The sequence below is a fragment of the Bos grunniens genome, chromosome 13 (assembly GCF_055505025.1).
Source record: "Bos grunniens cultivar Pamir isolate PY7600 chromosome 13, Bosgru_T2T1.0, whole genome shotgun sequence".
In the NCBI taxonomy this organism is placed as follows: Eukaryota; Metazoa; Chordata; class Mammalia; order Artiodactyla; family Bovidae; genus Bos; species Bos grunniens.
The window spans coordinates 24,252,967-24,276,240 of NC_141177.1; positions in this window are offsets into that span (position 1 = coordinate 24,252,967).

Below are 23,274 nucleotides of genomic sequence, written 5' to 3' on the forward strand. Positions count from 1 at the left end.
AGGCTTTTTTCTTTTCTTTTCTTTTGGCTGCTCTTGGTCTTTGTTGAGGCGCTCGGGCTCTGGTTGCCGCATGTGTGGCTTTCTCTAGTTGCAGCACGGACTTCTCTTGTGGAGCATGGGTTCTAGGGCACCTGGGCTCAGTAGTTGGGGCTCACAGGCTTCTGTAGCTGGTTTAGTTGCTCCACAGCATGTGGAGTCTTAGCTCCCCAACCAGGGATGGAACCCAAGTCCCCTGCATTGGAAGGAGAATTCTAAACCACTGACCCACCAGGGACGTTTCAGGCAGGCTTTTTTTCATGGTGTTCTTCAGCAACTCCAGATTTACAACTAATGGTTTAGCAACCTCTGTGGAAAGAAACCTATCTTTTCCTAAATAGCAAAAAAAAAAAAAAAAATCACAGGGCTGATGCTCATTGGACTGACTTGGGTCCTATGCCCCTCCCTGATCAATCCTGTGGTTTGCTGGGAGCTAAGCTGACTGGCCAGCCCTGGAGCAGGGGATGATTCTCATCTGGATAGATGCATTGTGGGCCATGAAGAGGGGGACACTGATCACCTGAGACCATAGACGTCGCTCAAGGGAGGAGAGCACACAACTGGCCAGGCCCTGATCCTTTCCTTTAGGAGCCGGGGAAGCTGTGATGTGCCTGACAGCTGGGGTCAGCGGAGATGCAGGTTGGCAGTCAGGACCCTTACACTGTCGGCCACAGTGATTCATCAAGTGTCCAGTAGGAGCCTTAGGCAAAAAATTCTACATGGCCAGTATTCTCGTGGATTTGGTGGAACTGGGATTTCTAGGAGCAAATTGTTTGAAAGGGAGTGTGGACTGTCCCTCTAAGGACACTGGCACAGGTGTGGCAGGAAAAGGGCTTTGCATTTCTGCTATGATGACCTTTAAAGAGAATAATGCTTCCTAGTTGCACAGCACATGGTATTTTTGAAACTGTTGAAATCTGGGAACTCAGAAGAACCACGTAACAGCCCCAGAAAAGCCTGGGCAATCAGCCGCATTGTCATGGGCAGACACTGAGTAAGCACACAACATGGTGACCGTGTAGGTTATTAGGATGCCCAGGTGGGCACCTGGTCTCCTGGCCATTAACTGTACCAGCTTTTCCTATTTCACCACGGACTTAGGTGTCCTGAACGTGAGTTCTAGAGTCAGAGGGCTGCTGGCTCAAGCCACTTATTAGCTGTCTGAACTTGGGTCCTGCACTTTGGTTGCCTCATGTGTAAAATGGGTAAGCAGTGGCACCTACCTAGTAAGACTGTGGTAGAGCTTAAGTGAGTTGCTATATGAATAGTCTTAGAATTACCCTGAGGACACAGAAAATATCATTAAGGTTTACTGTTGTATCAAGTAGCAATTAGAGTCAACTGTGGCTAGGGCTTATTTTCCCACTTAACGCCCAGGGATGGGTAGTTGCTGGCATTCAGTTACAGGTTCTCTGGTGCCAGAGCCGAGGTGGCTGTGCTTCCTTTGGCTTCTCCCTTTAGTCCCAAGATGGCTGCTGGTGCTCCAACCATCATATCCATTTTCCAGTCAGGAATAATGAGGAATGAGGAGTGGCAAAAGGGCTCTCTTCCAACTGAGTCAGCCCCTTAAAGAATTCTCATGGATGCCACACCTACTGACTTCTGCTTATATAACATTGGCCACACACTTTACAAAGGAGGCATCAAAATGTGATCCTTTAGCCAAACTCATCTTAGGCTTTGATGATTCAGGATTTCTCTTAGAGAGGAGGAAGGAGACTGGATAATGGGAAGACATCCAGCAGTCTATGCTAGAGAGTTTTTGTTTTGCCTTTATTATTTTTTTTTTTTAAGGGCTGTGCTACCAGACTTGCAAATCTGTTCCCCAACCAGGGATTGAACCCAGGCCCTGGCAGTGAAAGCACCGAGTCCTGGCTGAACCACCAGGGAAGTCCCTTGTTTTTCTTTTTCTGAAGCCATCATGCATATGAGGTTTACAGCAAGAGTCACACACTGACATGCCCATGAGCAAGTGTCCTTAAATGAATGAGGTAGGCTTTGGAGGCAGAGAGGTAATAGGGGGTGGTGGGGATTGGGGCAAATGGAAGAACTCATGTTCTGTCTCCAGTGGATCTAGCTGATACTTGTTGTGTGAGAAAGAGGGGCTCAGTGTTGCTAGAGCCTCAACTTTATCAAAGAAAAAGTGGATATACACAGTTTTAGATGAAATCTGCTGATTTTTGTGAGTTATTTTTTTCTTTTTTAATTTTTTGGCTATACCTTACCACGAGGCATGTGGGATCTTAGGATCTTAGTTTCTTGACCAGGGATCAAACCTTCACTCCCTACATTGGAAGTGTGAAGTCTTAACCCTCTAGACCAGCAAGGAAGTCAAAATCTGCTGGTTCTTAAATTATAATAATAAATTCAAATTTACCCTCTTCCTCCCTGGCTCCCCTCTGCTCCCCCAGTTACATGGGTCAAATAACACACAGTTATGATCTGGATCTTACTTTTTTTTTTAAGTCAGGTTTATTGAGGCATAATTTACAAACAATAACGCCCACCCTTTTCAGGTGTACAGGCCTACAAATTAATTTGCAGCATATTGCAGACGTGTAACCATCATCACAACCAAACTATACAACATTTCTATTGTCCCTGAAATTTCCTTGTGTCACTTTCCAGTCATTGCCTCTATCCTTCCCTGGTGGCTCAGATGGTAAAGGATCTGCTCTCAATACAGGAGACCCAGGTTGAATCCCTGGGTCAGGAAGATCCCCTGGAGAAGGGAATGGTAACCCACTCCAGTATTCTTGCCTAGAGAATTCCATGGACAGAGGAGCCTGGCAGACTACTGTCCATAGGGTCTCAGACAGTGGGACACGACTGAGTGACTAACACTAACACACCCCTACCCTCAGCCTGTGGCAACTACTAATCTTAGAGAAATGTCTTCCATAGTTTTGCCTTCTCCAGCAGGTCATGGAAATGGAATCATATGGTACCTAGCTTCTGAGTCTGGCTTCTTTCACTTAGCGCAACGCAGCTGAAATTCGTCCATGCTGCTGTGTGTACAGTAGTCAGTTTCCCATTGTATAGATATACAAGTTAGTTTATGCTTTCACTTTTGATGGACATTTGGTTTGTTTCCAGTTTGGGGTGATTATGAGTTAAGCCATTATAAGCATTCATGTACAGAGTTTTGTGTAAATGTATGTTTTTATTTATATAGAGATAGGTCTACGATGGTTTCTTTTTTAAAAATTTTATTTATTTATTTATTTTTATTTTTGGCTGCTCTGCGTCTTGGCTGCTGTGTATGGGTTTTCTACTGTTGCAGCACAGGCTCTAGGGTGCCAGGGGTTCAGTAGCCGCAACTCATGGGCTCAGTGGTTGCAGCTCCCAGGCTCCAGAGTTCGGGCTCAGTGGTTGTGGCTCATGGGCTAAGTTGCTCCATGGCATGTGGGATCTTCCCAGACCAGGGATTGAACCTGTGTCTCCTGCACTGACAGGTGGATTCCTATCCAGTGGGCCACCAGAGAAGTCCTAGGATGGTTTCTAAGGTGGCTGTATAGTTTTGCCCTCCCTTCAGCATTGTGAATGGGTCCTGGTTGTTGCTCAACCTCACCAGCACTTGGTTTGTCAAGTGGGTTGTTTCATTTTGTTTAGCCACCAAGTGATATGGAGCATCTTTCATTTGCTAATTTTAGTGTTCACATATATCCTTTGGTGAAGTGTCAGTTCCCACGTGTTGCCCATTTTTAATAGAGTCACGTGTTTTCTCAGTGTTCTATTGTGAGACTTATTTATATATTCTGGATGCCAGTCCTTTATAAGATGTATCTTTTGCAACTATAGTGTCCCAGCCTGTGGCTTGTCTTTTTATTTTTGTAGCAGTTCCTTTTGAGGATCATAAGCTTTATAAAATCCAGTTTATCGATTTTATCATTTAAGGTTTATGGCTTTTGTGTTCTATCTAAAAAAACCTGTGCATACTCCAAAGTCACAGAGGTTTTCTTCCAGGGTTTTCTTCAAGGGATTTATAGTTTTAGGTTTTACATTTAGACCTATGATCCATTTATTTATTTCAAACTTGAATTCAATTTATTAAAGCTTATGATGTACCAGGCAAGAAGTTCTGGGACTTTTTTTTTAATTTTTAAATTTGTTTACTTTTAGTTGGAGGATAATTGCTTTACAATATTGTGTTGGTTTCTGCCATACATCAACATGAATCAGCCATAGGTGTACATATGTCCCCTCCCTCTAGAATCTCCCCCCCACCTCCCATTCCACCCCACCCCTCTAGGTCATCACAAAGCGCTAGGCTGTGGTCCCTATGCTATACAACAGCTTCCCACTAGCTATCTATTTTAAATATGATAATGTCTATATTTCAGTGGACTCTTGCAGCTTGCCCCACTCCTCTCCTGCCCCACTGTGTCCATAAATCTGTTTCTATGTCTGAGTCTCTATTCCTGCCCTAAAATAGGTTCATCAGTTCCATCTTTCTAGATTCCATACATATGCATAATATACAATACTTGTTTTTCTCTTTCTGACTTACTTCACTCTGTGTAACAGGCTCTAGGTTCATCTACCTCATTAGAAGTGACTCAAATTCATTCCCTTTTATAGCTGAGTCATATTCCATTGTATATATGTACCAAACTTCTTTATCCATTCATCTATCAATGGACATCTAGGTTGCTTCCATGTCCTGGCTAATTGTAAATAGAGCTGCAGTAAATATTGGGGTACATGTGTCTTTCTCAGTTATGGTTTTCTCAGGGCATATGCCCAGTAGTGGGGTTCCTATGATCCACTCAACTTATTTTTTGTGTATAGTGTGAGGTATGAGGTTCATTTTCTGCACATGAATACGTGATTGTTCCAGCACCATTATTAAAAGACTTTCCCCTCTTCTTTGAATTGCTTTGACAGTGCTGTTGAAAGTCTGTTGACTCTGTATGTGTGGACCTCTTTTGGAGTCTGTATTCTGTTCCATTGGTCTGTGTGTTGTCTTTTATCATTGCCACACTAGTGCCCAGGCAAGAGTCCTGCATCAGAGCTAGCACTTACCATATTTTATTAACTTTTTAAAAATAAAATTTATTTTAGAATAAGTTTAGATTTACAGTGTAGTTGCAAAGACAGCAGAGGGAATCCCCCTCTACCTTTCACCCAGCTTCTCCTGATACAAACACCTATACACCCCTGTTTGTACATTTGTCAAAATGAACACATTAACGCTGGTACAATACTATGAACTAAATGACTTGGATCTCACCAGTTTTTCCATTAATTTTCTTTCTTCCTGTTCTGGGATCCAACCCAGGATACCAACACTGCATATAGCCATGGGTTTTCTTTTTTTTTGCCATACCACGTGACTTGCGGCATCTTAGTTCCCTGACCAGGATGGAACCCTCGCCCTCCAGAAAGCCTGAGTCATAACCACTGGACTGCCAGGGAAGACCCAGCTGTGGGTTTTCTAGAGGCATATTTTGATGTCTCTAGAATCAATATTCATCTTATCATCAATATTGTCCTACAATGAAAGCTGGGTATTTGTTTTCCTACTGCTGCTGCTGCTAAGTCGCTTCAGTCGTGTCCGACTCTGTGCGACCCCATAGACAGCAGGTTATCGGAACATAAAATTACAGAATGTCTTCGATTTTAGGAAATGTGGTATTTGTATTATTACTTGATCTCCTAAATCTCTACTTCCCCATCTGTAAAATGGGAACAATTCTATCACTCACCTCACACAGATGTGGAAGGGTAAAATGGCAGACTGCACTGGGAAGGTTTGGCACAGAGCTAGTAATGAATAAATGGTTAGTGTCAAACCATAATGTGAGCTCCATCCAAAGCCTGTGTGCTGAGGGCTGGTGAACACACCTTCCTTACCTTTCCCCATGTTGAAGAAAAGTTGCCAGGAGCCCTGATTTCTTAGCAGCTTTTGTTCTCCCTGCAGGAGCCCACAGGAATAGCTACCAATTAAAATAACAAAGTTTCGGGTGACAGCATTTGCAGAAAAAGCTGCAAATGTTTAATAAAAACCCAGTTGCTGGGAGAGCAAGACAGCTACCTCTTTCGGAAGACTTGAAGCCTCATTTCTAGTTGGCCTGAGAATTTGCTCTTGTTAGAACAAGACTGTGTTTTCGCTCAGGCTTCAGACCCTGGCCCTCTCCTCGCCGAGTGTCTGGGGCCAGGCACCGGCAGTGTCTCTCCCCTTTTCTGCCCGCCCCCCCCGCCCCACATCCTGCGGTGTGTTCACTTGTCCTTTCTGGTTGGTGCCTTTTCAAAGCTGTATCAGTCACACATTTCTTGTGGATGGTTGAAAGTGTATAGAATCGAGATAATAAAAAAAAAAGGACTTTTAAAAAGTGATCTCTAACCCCACGACTCAAGAGATGGTCACTGTGGAGGCTGAGCACTTTTATCTTTCTTTTTTTGTTAAAAAATTCTTATTGACATTTTCTGTTAAAAATAATATTCACCATAAAAGAGACTAGAAATTGTAGAAAGAATACAAGAGTAAACCATCCCTTCTCATCTCACCATCCAGATTACCAATGTGAATGTCCACCCTTTCAGAACTTTAAACACGTATATTTTCATACATATGTTAAAATAGTGCAAGACTTAGTAACCGACAGCAGGTGTTGGGGGCAGACCTGGATTTAAATTTTAAATTTAAACTTTGCCTCCACTGCCAACTACCTGTGGCCAATTTACAGAACTACTCTGGTCTTCAGTTTCACTATTTACAAAATGGGGAGATCGTTGGAACTTACTCCAGTTGAGAACATCCCAGGAGACCCATTACAGAAGGCTGTTAGCAATCACGCCCTGAAAAATGGCAACAATGATTAATGTGTGCATCTCCAGTGCAGGAAAGATTACTCCACAGACCTGGTGACTTAAAACAACACCCGCTTATTATCTCACTGTTTTTTGAGGATCAGAATTCTAGGCACAGTATAGCTGGGTCCTCTGCCCAGAGTCTCTCAAGGCTGCTGTCAATATGTTGCCCGGGGCTGGGGTTTCTTTCAGCGCCTGGGGTCCTGTCCTAAGGTCATGTGGTTGTTGGCAAAATTCATTTCCTGGCAGCCATAGAACTCATGGTGTCTGGCTTTTTCCAGGGCAGTAGGAGTACCCTGGGGCTACTAAGAGTCTGTCTTCTTCATCTCTCAACTCTTGACCCTCTTTTAAAAGGCTCACCTAATTAGGTCAGGCCCATCAGGATAAGACTCATTAGTAAAGACCCTGATGCTGGGAAAGATTGAGAGCAGGAGGAGAAGGGGGCGACAGAAGATGAGATGGTTGGATGGCATCACTGACTCAATGGACATGAGTTTGATCAAACTCCGGGAGATAATGAAGGACAGGGAAGCCTGGTGTCCTGCAGTCCATGGGGTCGCAAAGAGTAGGACATGACTTTGCAACTGAACAACTACTACTACTCAGGGTAATCTCCTTTTGATGAACTCAAAGTCCAGTGTCCCCGGACCTTAATTACATCTGCAAAATCCCCTCATCTTTGCCTTATAACATAATCTAGGGGAGGGGGGAGGAGGGGGTGACATCCATCATATTCACAGGTCCTGCCCACACTCAAGACAAGGTGTTTACACAAAACTTACCTCAAGGGAAGCAAACCTCAGGGCCAGCTTAGAATTCTGCCGATCACAATTAGTAATCCTAAAGTCTTTCTGACACCCTGTGTTTTAGTTTGAGGGCAAACTAGAGAAACTTAAGTTGTTCCCAAAGATTCAGATCTTGGAAAGGATGATTTCTTGTATCTAACCAAGCACTGGAAATGACAATCCACTCCAGTACTATTGCCTGGAAAATCCCATGGACAGAGGAGCCTGGTAGGCTACAGTCCATGGGGTCGCAAAGAGTTGGACACGACTGAGCAACTTCACTTTTCAACCAAGCACTGGCATTGAACGTGCTTTTGAATAGATTGAACAAACCACTTCATTCAGAAAACATTGATTAATGAGCCATAACTTGGCTCGTTTGTTCCTTAAGTAAGGACACCTCTGGGACCCCTGGACCTATTGCTGAAATGTGAACTCATGTTGGTACTGATCTAGCAGGATCTTTTATTGAGCAGTTACTACAACCAGGTACCACTGCTGCTGATCTCCTTGGTTTAGCTTCTTTTTTTCTCCCTGGTGGCTCAGTAGTAAAGAATCTGCCTGCCAATGCAAGGATGCAAGTTTGATCCCTGGTCCAGGAAGATCCCTTGGAGGAAGCATGGCAGCCACTCCAGTATTCTTGCCTGGGAAATTGCATGGCCAGAGGAGCCTGGCAGGCTACATACAGTCTATGGGGTTGCAAAAGAGTTGACCATGACTGAGCGACTGAACAACAACAACAACATCAACAATTCTATGACAACCTTTTGAGGGATATATTGGGATTCCCTCCACTTTTTGGAGAAAGTCAGGAAAGGTTGTTTAACTTGACCAAGATCACACAGCTAGAGAGAAGCAAGGCTAAGACCAGGGTCCAGGCATTTTGTCTCTAGAGCCAGGGATTGAACCTGTGAATCCTGCATTGCAAGGTGGATTCTTAACCACTGGACCACCAGGGAATCCCCTAGGACTCAGGCCTTCAAAGGCCAGGTCAGAAGTCTCGTTGGTTTTCTTGGCCCTGATTTTCTGTTCTGGGGACAGGAGCCTCTGGGTTTGAACCCAACTGGCTGACTCCAACGCGCTTGCCTTTTAGAATACAGAGGCTGAAGACCCTGGGTTCTCAAGCCTGGTTGCAGACACAGATTCTTTCTTTTTGTCTTCATTCTGTTGGCCTTGAGGGTGTGGTGCTGTGCAGTCCCCTGGGTGTGACCTCTGCCAGGCAGCCAGCTCAGGTGCAGGGAGGCATGGAGGGAGGGTCTGGAATGCCAGCCTCATCTACCACCAGCTTGCACACGTCTGGAAATCAAAGGCTCTGCCTGCTTTGGGAGAGACACCAAGGGCAGGAGAACTTCCCAGGGGCTTTCTTTTGCTCTGTTACTTTTTAAAAATTTTATTCTAAAGAATATTTATTTTTGTTTATTTGATTGTACCAGGACATAGTTGCAGCACGCTGGAGCTTGCAACTTGCCCTCCTTCTGGTCCCTATCAGCGTGAGGTTCACTTATATTTTTAGATCTGTCTGAGCTCAGATCATCTGGGTTAGACATCCAGACAATGGGGGTGCCGTTGCAGGCTTTCCGTGACTTTGTCTTTGGCAAATGGGTTGATTGTCCCTACAGGAAGAAGGATGAACCCCATAACACGTATTTGGAAATGTCTGTCCTGTCCCGACAATGAGCTCTCTGAGAATATGGCTAATTCTTCATCATTTCACAACACAGAGGTGATTGAGCAAGTGTCAGCCACAGTGAACCACAGCTGGACTTGACCAGATTCTGTCCCTGAATATTAAAAACAGATCAGTTTTCTTCTCAGAGCTCTAAAGATTTACAGATGGGCTGGGCATGGCTTGGAGGAGAGGACTGACTCTAAGTGACATAAAGAGAGGATGTCTAGAAGGGAGCTCTTTTAATCATGAACCTGGCCTTTTGATTCCCCAAGAAGCTTTGCCATTCTCAACACTTAGTAGCCTGGCCTGGAAATTGGAATTTATGGACAAAAATGATGTCTATTTTCATCTAAATGTTCCTAGGATTTTTTTTCCCTTAAAAAAAAAGTCTGTCTGAAATGTTATATGCACCTCAAAGTTCATTGCAGCACTGTTTACAACAGCCAAGACATGGAAGCAACCTAAATGTTCATCAATGGAAGAATGGATAAGGAAGATGTGGTACATATATACAATGGATTATTACTCAGTCATTAAGAAGAATGAAATAATGCCATCTGCAGCAACATGGATGAACCTAGAGATTGTCCTATTGAGGAATGTAAGTCAGATAAAGGGAACTATCATATGACATCCCTTATATGCAGAATCTAAAAAGAAATGATACAAATGAACTTACAGAACAGAAAGAGACTCACAGACTTAGAGAACCAACTTATGGTTCCAGGGAGAAAGGGTTGGGGAAGGGATAGTTAGGGAGTTTGGAATGGACATATATACCCTGCTATATTTAGAGTAGATAACCAACAAGGATCTACTGTGTATCACAGGGAACTCTGCTTAATACTATGTGGCAGCCTGGATGAGAGGTGAGTTCGGGGGAGAATGGATACGTGTATATGTAAAAAAATATGTATATAAATATTATATCACATAATTATAAATATTATAAAATTATAGGTTATAGATATAAATATACATGTATATGCAATATATATACATATATTACTCTTAAAAAATCTGACTGTGATAACATGAACATGAAATGGCAAAATGGCAGATGGAAAAAGAAAAAATAAAACTTACCCCAAACTCTTTCACCCAGTGATTATCACTGAAACATGATATCTTTCAGCCTTCTCTTATTAGCTCAGCTGGTAAAGAATCCGCCTGCAATGTAGAAGACATTGTTCGATTCCTGGGTCAGGAAGATCCACTGGCGAAGGGATAGGCTATCTACTCCAGTATTCTTGAGTTTCCCTGGTGGGTCAGCTGGTAAAGAATCCGCCTGCAATGTGCGAGACCTGGGTTGGATCCCCGGGTTGGGATGATCCCTGGAGAAGGGAATGGCTACTCACTCCAGTATTCTAACCTGGAGAATCCCATGGACTGTATAGAACAGGGGTTGCAAAGAGTTGGACACAGCTGAGCGACTTTCATTTGTACATAAATACTTATAATTGATTGTGTATAGTATGTTATAATATTGCTATTATACATCTTGTGCCAGTTTGAACTTTTTTTTGCTTTGTATCAAGAACATTTCGTCATCTCATGCAATAGTTGACATCGATCTGAGTGACTGCACAGCCCTTTACTATGAAAGGAAATCAACACTGACTTAAACAATTCCCCATTGTTGGATATTTAGGCGGATTCCAACTTTTTGCTATTGTAAATAACTCTACAGTGCACATCCTTGTACATAAATCTTTGCACACATCTCTGATTATTTCCTTAGGGTAAATTCCTAGAAGTAGAATTACTGGTGAAATGGTTCATACTTAGTAAGACTTTTTGTTAAGTACTGTCATGTTAGTCGAGAAAGCTAATGATAAATCACATTTCCAGTAGCAGTAGAGTATTTCTCTCACGCTCTTTCTTCACCCTTGCTTGTCCTGGTGGATATGATACCAATTGAAACAGAGAAAAAAATATAAAGAAGTAATTCTGCCTTCTTGAGAAAACCAGTGTTAACAATTTGGTGAGTACTTTTTCCAGATTATTTTCTGTGCATACATGTGTGTATTTTTCAGATCTGGAATGATGTGTGCATAGTGTTTTATACCCCGATTTTTGTTCTATTTTTGTTTTTAGAATTATTTATTTATTTGGCTGCACCGCCTTAGTTGCGGCATGCAGGATCTACCACACTGTAGAGGCATGTGGGACCTTTTAATCGTGGCATGTGGGATTTAGTTCCCTGACCAGGGATCGAACTTGGCCTCTGCATTGGAAGAGTGAAGTCTTAGCCACTGGACTACTAGAGAAGTCCCATTAGTACTCTGATTTTTGAATCCAGTATACTGTCTTTATCTTTTCTGAAGCATCTCCTTTTCCTTGATTCCATTATATTACACTGGGCATCCGTACTGTTGCAACATGTGTCACCAGTCTCTTAATGCTGGTCAATAGGCAGGCTGCTTTTGACTTTTCCCTTTATATGGTATGGAAATAAATTTCCTTTCCTATCTGTGGTTTCTAAATAATTCCTTACAAACAGAAAATGCTAGAACAGAGACTTCTCTAGTGGCCCAGTGATTAAAACTTTGTTTCCAATGCAGGGAAACCAGGTTTGATCCCTGGTCAGGGAACTAAGATCTGACATGCTGGATGGCCCAGCCAAGGAAAGAAAAAAATAGAACAAAAAAGAATGCAGATTGTAAAGATTTTAATATGCATAACAAAACTCTGAAAGACCAAGGACATCTTCTCTCCAGTAGTCTGAGCCTTGCATCATTGTGTGTTTTTATTTTCTTTTTTAATATTACTGTCTGAATAGCATGCACATTTATCTCATTATAGTTTTCATTTCAATTGCTTTGGTTGCTAATGAATTTAAATGTTTTTCATAAATGTATCCTCCGTGTACATTTCTGCTTTTGAGATTTGTCTCTGATTTGTCTTTAGCCATTTTGATTAATCTGTCAGAGCTTTGTTTGTTTTGAGAGGCTTAATACTTTGGCATATATGTTGTAACTATTCTTCTTAGATGTTATGTGTTTTTAAAATTTTATTAGTGGTGGCTTTTGATGTCCTGGAATTTTTAATGTTTGTGTTGCATCATTTTGTCTTTTCCATTGTGGTGTCTGCCATCAGGAGACTGGAAAAGTCTGCCAGGGGAATGATGTGTAGGGCTCATTGCCACAGGGGACCATTGGACAGATACCCAGACTGAACTATGTGATGTCACGTGTGTGAATAAAATGGCCTTTGACTTTGGAGGAGCTGATAATGATCACTTGGCAGTGCAGCCCAGGTAGTCAAGAACCCTCTGTCTATTCTTTTCTTTTTTTTTTCCCCTCTGTCTATTCTTAATTTTTTATTAAGAAGTTGTTCCTAACTAATTACGTAGCAGAAAAAGCCCTGAGCAGAGAGAGTCAAGGCCAAGAACCTTGGGCCATGCTGCCTACTCACTGTGGAGCCTCCATCCCTTCATATGTAGAGAGAAGCAATGATGAGGATCTTTTCCTTTCCTCCCCCTAACTGATCACAGGGTGACCTTAAACAAGGTCCTAAAAGTCACTCCCCAGTGAAGCCTGTTGTAGGCACAGAAAGCCAGACCACCCAAAGAAAGGCAGAAAGATCCCATCATATAAACATTCAAAATTCCTGGACGTCAAGAAAGACCACAAATACAGTGAAAAGACAAAGAACAAGCTAGGAAAAATATTTTCAACCATTAAGTCGTTAGACTTGTAATGGACAGATAATTCCTGCTCCTCCTTCGGAGGGTGGGGGAGGGTGAAGGAACCCAGCACAGAGGAAGGGCTCAGTGCAGGCTTTTTATTCTCCCAAAGGAATGATTGAATCAATGATGAAGCCAGCATCCTTGGTGGAGTGTGTGCCTTCCTTTAAATTAAAGGGAGATGGACTGCCTGAGCTGGGGAAGGAAGTGGTTTCTCTTCTATTGTTTACTGCAGGGTTCACTGCAGAACCTCTGAGCTCATCTGGAAAATGGGTTTAGAACTGTTTACTCTCTCAGTCCAGCCTCCTCCCTCCCAAGGGATGTCAGTTGGATGAATCAGAGCAAAGGTATTTTGGCTCAGTCATTGTTTTGACAATAGGAACGATTAAACAGATAGTTTATTTATTTTATTCTCATCTTTTGCACCCACATCTCCAGAAGGGCTTTGTTCATAGGTGTAGACAAGAAAGGAACTTTCTGCGAAGTCAGAAACTGGTTGTGAGAAGAAAACGGGGGCATCTTTGAGGCAAAGGAGTTTTTATTTTTTTCACAAGGTTTCTTTTCAACTGGTTCTTTTCTGCTCTTGTGTGGCCTGGAAAGTCTGTGAACTCCAGGCCTGAGAAAGGACTTGAGTTGCAGCATGAAAGGTTGGGTCAGATGTCAAGAGGGACTTCCTGGTCAATGAGGTGTGTAGGTCAAGGAAGGAGCGAAGGAGGAAAGTCACCACCTTCTTCCTCATGAATAGGAGGCTCAGAGGCAGTGCCTGTGGGTGAGATCCTCTCCCCACATTCCCAGAACTCTGGAAAGCAGCAATGGAGACAAAGCACAGCCCTGCCGGAGGATCCTGAGAAAAAAATGCAGTACCTCCTTCCCATTTCACAGGTGGAGAAATCAAGGTAGGACTGTGCAATAAACATTTACCAAGGACCTCCGCATGCCGGGACTGTGAGCACTAGGGGTGTAGCAGTGAGTGAGACAGATGACTGGCAAATGAGGACAGGAACACAGAATTAACACTGGGGAGTGATGGGGCTGGAGTGGGACAGGAAGGAGTGGGGAGGGGGGTGGAGAGCATCCTTAAAGGAGTGGTCACGGTGACGCAAGGTGAAGTGACTCACCAGGGTCACAAGGAGATGCAGTCAGAGTCTGGCTTCCTGAGTCGTAGTCAGTGGCTCCTCTAGCTTCGCCAGGGTGCTTTGGTTGCAAGTGACAGAAAACTCAACTCAAAAAACGCTTATGCCCAGAGGACCTTGGTTGACTGAAAAATCTGGGGGTAGATCTTGGTTTCAGGCATGTCTTGATCCAGGTTCTCAAACAATGTCCCAAGCCCTGCCCTCTCTCCGTATGTCTGCATCTTCCATGTTTTTTTAATTAATTAATTTGGCTGTGTCAGATCTTTGTTGTGTTATGTGGAATCTTTCAATGTGGCGCATGGGCTTAGTTGTTCCACTGTACGTGAGATTTTAGTTCCCCAACCAAGAATCAAACCGCCGTTGCCTGCATTGCAAGGCACTAACCACTGGACCACCAGGGAAGTCCCTTCCATGGGGATTTTAATTCCCAGGAGGCTTCTTGTGGGAGCAAGATGACTCCAGCATCTTGAGAGTCAGTCTCAGCAGGACAGGTTGCTTCTCCTACCCGAGCCGTTTGAACCAAAGTCCTGGGCCTGACTCCCTCCGCCCCGTTTGGGTCACAGCCCCGTTTCAGAACCACTTGCAGTGGCTTAGGGGACATTTAGCACCAATTGCCCATGCCTGGATCACAGGCCCACCCTGGAGCACCAGGCTGAGAAAAGGGAGGATGTGCTCCCAGGTGAATTCTGAGCACTGTCGGCAAATGGAGGAGGATGGATTCAGGCCAGCGCAAACCCAGCCATGACAGTGACGCCATCCTCCTGCATCCTTTCCAGCCGCTTCCCCAGGCCGTGGCGGGTGCCGGCCGTGCTCTTCCATTCCTGCTTCCCCGAGCTCGGCCCTCAAGATACAGGAGACACTTTTTTTTTCCAGTCCTCCTCCAGGATCTTACAATTTACTTGAGGAAACAAATCCTATATCCTTGTTTTCATCCTGTCTTTTTGTGGTTTGCTAATGACATGAATTTTCTGTCCTCAAAGGGAAGGATGTCTGTGGGCTGGAGGAGTCAAGGCGGGCAAGGGAGGCTTCCAGTACATTTCAAAGGGGGGGTTGCATTGGGCAAGGATTGGCAGAGGGTAAAATTCGATAGTGCACGCAGGATGCTAGCTATGGTCAACTGCACACATAGCCACTTGATTATGGTTTGTCAGGATATATGGTTAGAATTTGTGTAGTTCTTGTACCACTGGTAGTTTACAAGATTATAAGATGCGAACCAGGCAGATGTGTATTTTAGTAGTCAGGTATTTATTCCAAATTTGTCTTTAAAACAAATATATTATTACATTATCAGTCCTGGATGATACGGCCAGGGATGAAGTGAAAATTTAAAAAGAAGAAGAAAAAAATAGGAAAAAGAAGACGGAGGAGTTTATTTAAAGAAAGATCCTAGGGACTTCCCTGGTGGTCCAGTGGCTAAGACTCTGCATTTCCAGTGCAGAGGGTCCAGGTTTGATCCCTAGGTAGGGAACTAGATCCCACATGCCTCAGCTAAAAATCTGGTGCAGCTAAGTAAATAAATAAATATAAAAAGAAAGGGCACGAGATGCTAAATGGTTTGCAGAAAGGGCGGGATATATTGTATGAGAATGAGTCAGGTTTGGGAAATGCTGGTGTAGAGTGTGGATTCTGGGACCAGACTTGGATTTCAGCTTCAGACCTGTGTGCATCTGTGCCAAAATTTTGGACACATGGATTTGCCTTTCCAGCCCTTAGTCTTCTTACCTATAAGATGGGGCTGAGACTGGGACCAGCTTCATGGGGGGTTTCAAGGAATCCTTCATCTAGATAATGTGTGTGCAACGCTTAGCATGGTGTCCAATGCAAGTGAAGAGTCATTCAGTTAGCTGTTAATCATCTGTGTTATTTTTCACTGGAAGCAGGGAGGGAAGGCAGCCTAGGTAGCAGGCATGGCAGCAAAGGCCCGGAGGTGGGCATGGACATGGCAGGTTGGGGGCTGCTGTGCAGGTGGGATCTTGTGTAAGAACAGCCAGGGTGATGTTGTGTCCAGAGAGAAGGACATTTGAGAGGAAACTCTAGAGAGTGAAGAAGACTCCTTTGGGGGTTTGCACTCACTGCTCGCTGCCAGCTGACCACCAACCCCTCCGTCTTCCCTCTCCCACGTTGAAAGCTATCTGTGCAGGCAGATCCCTGAAAACTGGGATGGTGCTCCCTAGAGTTAATCTATGTTGTTTATCTTTTAAACACCATTAACCACAAATTAGCTGATTCTTTTGTGGCCATAAATTAATAGATTCCATTAGTAAGCAGTCAATTATAGGATGATTACTTCTTCTCCTCTGAACCTCGAGTTCTTTTTATAGCTATTTGAGAGCATCTGATTCTGTCCTCTTCCCACTCCCCATCTCCTTTCTGGGTTCTTGGTTCATTGGACCGAATCTTCCAAATGGGCTAGAGAGGCTGAGAGTGGGTGGCGTGGATTCTCTCTGTAATGAGCTTGTAAGCAGCGGTCTGTCATTTGTTTTGCAGAAACAAAACCGACTGAAGGTTTATGTTCAAGAGGATTTTTATTTCCACCATGAACCAAAACAGCAAAGTTCCCATCTCCTTTTCTTTGTGTGTATAAACACAAGTGTTTTCTTCCACATCTTTCCTACTTCTGGGGCTTCGTCCTGGTAAATGCCTGATAATCTTAATTTTTCTACTTATCTGTCCATTCACCCATCCCACTATCTATCCATCGATCTATCCATCCATCCCCCCATCCCGCTATCCATTCATCCATCCATACATCCCACTGTCCATTCATCCATCCACCCATTCACCCATTCCTTTGTCTTGATACATCCTTCTGTCCTTGGCTGGTGTTGCCAAGAGCGACTAATCCCATTGTATCCATCTTCCAACTCCAATCATATTCAAATAATGAGATGGAGTTAAGTCTTTGGAACCCACAGGCTTAAATCTACTACAGGGGTGGCAAACTTGGTGCCTTCAAAGGTTAGGCAAGTAACTTAAATAATTAAAAGCGAAAAAAAATGTCCCAGGGCTTCAGTGAACTGTGGGGTCCTAGCCATTCCTAAAGCGTTCTAATTCAAATTAAAAACAAAATAGAATATCTTTAGACCTTGGATTTGTGACTTTTGCTGTTTCAACCAGAATTCTTTGGTTGCAAGCAACAGAAACTGACTCTTCTAGTAGTCTGAATAATGGTCTCTGAAGATGTCCATGCCCTAATTCCCAGAGTTTGTGAATATGGACATGGTAAAGGGGACTTTACAGATGTGATTAAGAATTTTGAGATAGGATGATTATTCTGGATTACCCAAGTGAGGCTCATGTCATCGCAAGGGAAGCAGGGAGGTCAGAGTCAGTAGTCAGAGACATGAAGATGGAAGCAGAGGCTGGGTGATGCAGGGAAGCAGCCATCAATCAAGGAATGAGGACAACCTCTAGAAGCTGAAAAAGGCAAGGAAAAAGATTCTCCTCACCACTTTCAGACAGAAATGCAGCCCTGCCATCATTTGATTTTAGTTCAGTGACTGATTTTGGGTTTCAGAGTTTCAGAACTGAAAGATCATAAACGTGGGTTGTTTTAAGTCATGGAGTCGGTAGTAATTTATTACAGCAGCTACAGGAAACTCATCCACTATTGAAAAAAAAAACAGAATTTATTGAAAGGGCTTTTAGCAGCCTCCAACTCCAACTCCACGTGCTGTGCTCAGTTGTGTCCGACTCTTTGGGACCCTGCCCACCAGGCTCTTCTGTCCATGGGATGTTCTAGGCAAGAATACTGGAGCTGTTCGCCATTTCTTTCTCCAGGGGATATTCCTGACCCAGGGATCGAACTCACGTCTCCTGCATTGACAGGTGGATTCTCTACTACTGAGCCATGTGGGAAGCCCTGAAAGGACTGATGCTGAAGCTGAATCTCCAATACTTTGTCCACCTGATATGAAGAGCCAACTCACTGGAAAAGATGCTGATGCTGGGAAAGATTGAGACCAGGAATAAAAGGGGGTGGCAGAGGATGAGGTGGTTAGATAGCATCACTGACTCAATGGACATGAATTTGAGCAAACTCTGGGAGATAGTAAGAAGATAGAGGAGCCTGGTGTGCTGCAGTCCATGGGGTCACAGAGTCGGACATGACTTAGCGACTGAACAACAACTGCGACTGATAGGAGAAACTCAGGACAGACCCTTGTAAGAGAGGATTCTAGGATTTTAGATGCAAATCTAAATCCCTTAGGATGGTCCCTCAGGCACCTGAACTGGGATAAAATCAGCATTTCCCATCCTTGTTTAAGGCTGCTCAAAATTCACTTTCCTAGGAGAGGGTCTGACTGAGTTTGGGTCAGCTTAACTGGCCGCCTGACTAGAATGGAAGTTCCCTGAAGTAAAACCAGAGGCCACACTTGGAGTGACTTGACCCCTCCTCCTGAGTCAGCTCTGGCCAGGGGCAAGGTCACAGACTACAAATATGGTGGTGGGGGCCCTTCTGCGAGATCCAGGGGCTGAACATATGCTCCAGCATGACCTAGAATATTCCCAGCTATGTCCCATTCTCTGCAATCCCAGCCATGGGTGCCTTCTAGTTGGACATCTGACTTCTCAGTCTCCAGGAGAGCGATTCAGTCCTTGAGACCTCAGCCCTGGGTTTCAGCCTCATGTGGGTTCTTAGCAGGATTAAAGCACCCCCAGGCCTGGTCCTGGGTCTTTTCTCTCTGGTCTCCCACCTTTCCAGCACAGGTCCAGTTTTCTTCTTAAATACCAACATTTAAACAGAGGGCTTCCCTGGTGGCTCACATGGTAAAGAATCTGCCTGAAATGCAGGAAATGTAGGTTCAATCACTGGGTCAGAAAGATACCCTGGAGAAGGGGAATGGCAACCCACTCCAGTATTCTTGTCTGGGAAATTCCATGGACAGAGGAGCCTGGTGGGCTATAGTCCATGGGGTCGCAAAGAGTTGGATGTGACTGAGCAACTAAAACTATCCACTATCCAAGTGTTGGCTTAAATGTCACTTTCTCCTAGAAGCCTCCCCTGATTGCCCAAACAAGTTCAGCTCTCCTATTATATGCTCTCCTAGTACCCTGTACCTCTCCTCATACCCTAATCGCAACTATAATTTATTCATTTACTTGTGTATTTGATTAATGGATGTCTGTTTTTTTTTTCCCCCCGGGCTGTGAGTTTAGTGAAGTTCATTCCTGTTTCTCCAGCCCAAGCATGGTGGCTGGTACACAGTAGAACTTCAGTGACTATTTCTTGACTTCTTGCTGCCAAATAATTCATGATCCTGTCTGGCCCAGGACTTTTCTTGCCTCTAAGTGGGGAACAGTCTCCTTTAGTCATCTGCCTTCCCAGCAGTGGCCAGCCTCTGTTTTGGCACGTTTTCTATCAGCCTCAGTTTCTGGAATGGGTCCCCCTGAGTTTCAGTTGCACCTCTGTTGGCCACTGCTGATCAGCAGAGGACACTTGTATGCAGATCAGTTCTTAGATACCACGAGGCTGCTCTTGGTGGGGCAGCCCCGGGCTCTGGGAGGACTGAGGTTCTGGGTTTCCTGGGACAGAGGGCTGGGCCCCACCTCCTCATCCCCTTGTGCCTACCTGCCAGGTGGGACTCCTGGGGTTCCTTATGTTGCTCTTTTTATTGGATCTGGTTGCTTTACCATGGGTTTTATAGTTTTTTCTATAAGACAAAGTAGCATCGTATATTCACACTATGCGTCTGTGTTGAGTGCCTGGTAACCTGTGATGCTGCAAATATGGGTGGGTGGGGAGACAGAAAATGGAGACAGTCCTTGCTCCTGTGGGGGCTGCAGTCTGGTTTGGGAGACAGACAGGCATTAGTCAAAGACTTACATAAATGTAAAACCACACTTACCGCAAGTCCTGCTAGAGAGAGGCAGTGGTGCTGGAGCACTAGCAGAACATCCCCCAGGAAGGTTAAAAGAAGCTTCTCTCTGAAGTTCTGATGACCAAGTTCAGGAAGGAAGAGCAACAGGACTCCAGCAGGGGAGGGGGCTGGGAGGATGTGTTCCGGGCAGTGGGAGCTCCTGGCAACAGCCCTGAGGGGCCACACAGCAGGCCGAGTGGTTGTTTCTTTCTTTCTGTTTTTAATTGAAGGATAATTGCTTTACAGAATTTTGTTGTTTTCTGTCAAACATGAACATGAATCAGCCAGAGACATACATATGGGTTGCCCTTTACAGTAAGGGCTTCCCTAGTGGCTCAGACGGTAAAGCGTCTGCCTGCAATGTGGGAGACATGGGTTCGATTCCTGGGTTGGGAAGATCCCCTGGAGAAGGAAATGGCAATCCACTCCAGCATTCTCGCCTGGAAAATCCCATGGACGGAGGCGCCTGATAGGCTACAGTCCATGGGGTCGCAAAGAGTCGGACACGACTGAGTGACTTCACTTTCACTTCACAATAAACATCCAGGGTTGGACTCCGGCAGACATGTAAATACATGAGCTCACTTGCTCATTGTGTTTGGGGAACCTACTGTGCCCCCACCCTGGTGCTGTGCACAGGGCTCCCCAGATGAGCAAAATATTCCTCCCATCCATAACTTTACTCAAATGGTCAGAAGAGATGGGTGTACCTGACGGATGACAATAAGGAAGGCTGCCCTTTTCCAGACTCAAAGCTGTTTCTAGGCAGACAGCTCAGTCTGCTGGGTACTTCGGGTGTTGGCCGTGGGCAAAGAACTTACCTGATGCACCCTGAGGCTCTTCCGACCAGGAGCAGGCCAACAGATTCCCAGGGAGGGTGAGTTCTAAGTTTATTCAACATCCAAACGATCAAATTAGAAAAAAAGGAAAAGGACAAATACTTTCAGCCACATCCAATATAGGAAAAATAAACATTTGCTTTCTCTTTGGATGTTCTGGTCAGCTGTGAATTTTAATATTGCCGCATACTTTGGGCTGACCCTTTAGGAGCAGGAAGAAAAGTTCACATTTGGCCATCAGAATTAAATGAAGAGACGCCGATGGATGTCCCAGTGCGGAACCTCATCCCGGGGTCTTAGTTTGGTCAAGTTGATTACGTGGCTGCCACCTGAGAGTTTTCTTTTTGCCATGGTGGATGGGACACTGGGGGTCTGGGGGTAGGGAGAGGTTAGGAGCTGTGGGTTTTGTTTCTTTCTGCTTGTGTTCCTGGTACCAAAAACAATTTTTTTAAAAAAGCCTGGTCATTTTATCTCTTTGGTTACAAACGTCTTTCATTTCTCCTGAAAGCAATGAAAACACAGAGTGCCATGTAATGATGTTTACTGAGAAAAAAAATCCCCGAGTAAAATCAACAGACACAATCTGGATAAAATAGATCATTCAGCGACTTCCTTGCGAACTGTGCCCCTTAATCCCTGCCAGCAGGCCGTGCACTCTGAGCTCTTTGGCATTTATTTGTTTTGCTTTCTTGAAAGTGCGCGAGTGGGGAGAGGCAGGTCCGTAATTGTGCCGGGTGAATAGCGAGGACACATTCTCCGAATAGCTCATCAGAATAGCATCCATCAGTAGGAGTTTTTCTCCTCAGCTCATGGCAGCGGATCAAATATTTAAATGTGATTTTTAGACATAAAGGCACATGAAGAGATTTGTTTGACGAAGGAGGAGTGATTTAGAAAACTCAGCTCCAACGATGGGGAAGAATTTTCTGCCAGGATGAGGCTCATCCACCTGCAACACGTTTTGCCTGAAAACTTCATATCCCCATCATTTTTTCCCAAAGGAAAAGACCCCATTGGCCAGACCTTTTGCTGGGGGTCGGGGCTGGACCCCACCGGTAGGTGAGTTTGGGGACTGGGGTTCCTTTTGCCCTGACAGAGTCTGCCTCCCCATGGACGGCCCCCTTGGCAGCTTTCCAAGTTGAGTGCTGACAGCTCCGATTTGCCATCGAGGTGGGGAGAGATCAGAAATGATCCATCCGCCTGCTCAGTGTAACGGGAAAGGGCCTGACAGGGCTTTCAGCCCACGCTGGAGTCACAGCAGGAAAGCAGGAAAGCTAATGGGAGCCGACAGCTCAGGGCCGGGGCTGCTGCACAGGATGGGGGAGCATGGAACAGGACAGGGTCTGATGAGGGCACATCAGGTGGATTCAGGTGAGGCCCGAGAGGGTGGTGCATCCTCCTGGGAGCCAGCACCTGCCTCCCCAGGCTCCCTGGTCCTAAGAGAGGCACGACCCCAGGAGTGGGGGGTGGGCTTTAAACTGAGGCTGCTAACTGCAGTATAATCTGGGTGGTCCTCCCCTGAACATTTTTCATTTAGAAAAATGCATATTAGTGAAAACACCACTAATACTCTGTGCTCATGATTTCAGGTGCTGGTGATATGTTTTCATTGATTCAGAAAGTACCTAGGGAGATGTCAGGGGCTGGGGGTGGGGGTGGGGTATGGGAGGGGAGATGGGGACTTAGTGTTTAACGGGGACAGAGTTTCAGTTTAGGAAGCTGAAAAATTCAGGGATGGATGATAGTGAAAGTTGCATGACAATGTGAATGTACGTAGTGCCACTGAGCTATAGTTAAAAAGGTTAAAACGGTATGTTTTATGTTATGTGACTTTTACTGCAATAAAAAAATTTTAAAGAAAATCATGATCTCTAATTGTGAAGGCTTTGTTGCAAGCCAGGCATGTTGCTAAGTGATTGTTGGCGTGTATGCTTGTATGGATTTATGTCCACACACAGTAGCTCAGTGGTAAAGAACCTGCCTGCCAATGCAGGAGATGGGGGTTTCATCCCTGGGTCGAGAAGATCCCCTGGAGAAGGAAATGGCAACCAGGTGCAGTATTCTTGTGTGGGAAATCCCATGGACAGTGGAGCCTGGTGGGCTACAGTCCACGGGATCGCAAAAGAGTCGGACACGAGAGACTTAAACAACACACACTCACACATCTATCTCTATATATTCCTTTTAAGACTTGAAAGAGCCCGTAAAAGTATATCAGCATCCTCACGTTACAGATGAGGAAACCAATGCCAAAGAGCTTAAACCTGTTACTCAACTGTCCTCAGTCCAGTGGTTGATTTTTGTAACCCAGTGATAATAAACCCTGCTTCTTTCTCCCAGAAATATCATCCCTGGAGGTGCTTAGAGGACACCTGTTGATTAATCACTCTGTCAACTCATGACTCTTGTGTTTTCTCAGTCCCTTTTCTTGGACCCGTTCTATGATT